Raw genomic sequence first — 2,344 nt, 5'->3', positions numbered from 1 at the left:
ATTTATGGGAACTATATTTTTTCAAACAAACAGGATTTTTATAATATGGGATTATGTTTTCTGCTTAAATGGTCAATAAAAAAGAAACCCAAAATCGTAGTTCTCTTGGTGATGGAAGCCAAAATGTATTGTCATTTGGCAATGAAACCAAGAATTTCATATATTACAAGTCGATAGGAAATTACTTCAACATCGAAAACAGATTGGTTTCACTGGGGATAGAACCCAGGACCTTCTGCGTGTCAAGCAGACGTGATGACCACTACACTATGAAACCTGTGAAATCTTGCAAAGCAATGGCAATTGGAGACGAGTTTTGACCACCAGGGGAAAAAAAAAAAATTCTTAGTTCTGTGGCTGATGGAAGCCAAAACATCCCATCATTCGGCAACAAAGCCAAGAACTTCATATATTGTAGTTTGATACGGTATTATTTCAACACCAAGAACAGATTGCTTTTACTGGGGTTTGAACCCAGGACCTTCTGCGCGTTATGCAGACGTGATGACCACTACAGTATGAAACCTGTGAAATCCTGCAAAGTAATGGCAATTAGAGACGAGTTTTGACCGCCAGGGGAAAAAAAAAAAATAATTCATAGTTCTGTTGGAAGCTAAAACAACCCATCATTCGTCAACAAAGCCAAGAACTTCATATATTGTAGTTTGATAGGGTATTATCTCAACACCAAGAACAGACTGGTTTTACTGGGTATTGAACCCGGGACCTTTTACGTGTTAAGCAGACGTGATGACCACTACACTATGAAACCTTCTGGAAAGTTACTGTGTATTGGCAAGCAGAGCAGAATTGTAACTGATGGGGCCTTTTTATTGCTGAAGAAAAGTATTTTTGGTAATGAAACATTTACAATTTTTATTACATATTTTACCAGTTTTATTCCTACAAAGGGATATTGCTTAAATTGAAGTTTACATTGAATGTGATACTTTTTTCTACACAGTTTAGTCGTTTGCTTTTGTATTTATGGGAACTATATATTTTGAAACAAACAGGATTTTTATAATATGGGATTATGTTTTCTGCTAAAATGGTCAATAAAAAAGAAACCCAAATTCGTAGTTCTCTTTGTGATGGAAGCCAAAATGTATTGTCATTTGGCAACAAAACCAAAAATTTCATTTCTTACAGGTTGATAGGAAATTACTTCAACACCGAAAACAGGTTGGTTTCACTGGGGATTGAACCCAGAAATTACTGCATGTGAAGCAGACTTAATGACAACCACACTAGAAAACCTGTGAAATCCTGCACAGTAATGGCAATTAGAGACGAGTTTTGACTAGAGTTGAGCGCGGTTCGTGGTTCTCCAGTTCGCGGCTCGAGTGATTTTGGGGGCTGTCTTAGATCGATCTAGAACTCGAGCTTTTTGATAAAAGCTCGATAGTTCTAGATACGTTCGAGAACGGTTCTAGCAGCAAAAAAAAACAGCTAATTCCTAGCTGGCTTTCCGCTGTAATAGTGTAAGTCACTCTGTGACTTACACTATTATAACATTTCAGTGTATAGTGTGCGGGAACAGCGCGTTCAGATCACTGCTGTATGGATAATGGCAATCGCCATTTTTTTTTTTTCCTTGTCTTCCTTCCCTAAGCGCGCGCGTGTAGTGGGGAGGGCCAGCATGTCAGCCAATCCCAGACACACACACAGCTAAGTGGACTTTTAGCCAGAGAAGCAACGGCATGTGTGATAGGATGTCCATGTCACATGTCCCTGCATTATTAAACCGGACATTTTCCTCCAGCACGCCATTATCTGCCTTCTGCGTCCTTGGTGTCAGACTTCACTGGCGCAGCTCCTATCGCCAATACAGCTGTATACGCTCCATACACAGTGCTGGGCAGCATAGGGATAGCACTTTCTATCAGTCCTTTTAAGGGCTCATACCGGCAGGGTCAGAGCCATAGGTGACAGGTCCTGAAAACAGAGTTTAACAGCTACACAAGATGACAGCGTCTGTGTAGCTAAGGTCAGGGATTTCCTCGCTGCATTTTCCCATTAGGAGGGATAGAAAGGCAGGCTTCATTTCCTCTACCCAGAGACCCACAACCCTGCCACTGTACCCTCCTGCCCTTTGCACACTCTAACTCATTGTTACTAAGCCATTATACTAGCAAACACTGAGTGAACTTAGTGGCATCCTAAACGTGGCTATTGGACTTCTGTATAGTTCCAGTAGTGCACAGATATTTGCAGCACCTCTGCCTGCATTGCACACTCAAACTCATTGTTACTAAGCCATTATACTAGCAAACACTGAGTGAACCTAGTGGCATCCTAAACGTGGCTATTGGATTTCTGTATAGTCCCACTAGTGCAAAGA

The 2,344-nt window shown here is 40.9% G+C and overlaps 1 non-coding gene across 1 annotated transcript; it reads right to left on the bottom strand.

The window, feature by feature from the left end:
* Positions 1-204: 204 nt before the first annotated feature.
* Positions 205-277, bottom strand: TRNAV-GAC (transfer RNA valine (anticodon GAC)). The gene has a single exon. It is a non-coding gene; the product is annotated as a tRNA-Val (tRNA).
* Between the last annotated feature and the right edge of the window lie 2,067 nt (positions 278-2,344).

Source organism: Anomaloglossus baeobatrachus, chromosome 2 (genome assembly GCF_048569485.1).
Source record: "Anomaloglossus baeobatrachus isolate aAnoBae1 chromosome 2, aAnoBae1.hap1, whole genome shotgun sequence".
Lineage (NCBI taxonomy): Eukaryota > Metazoa > Chordata > Amphibia > Anura > Aromobatidae > Anomaloglossus > Anomaloglossus baeobatrachus.
Note: the sequence above shows the minus strand (reverse complement) of the source record. Positions and strands in the feature narration are given on the sequence as shown.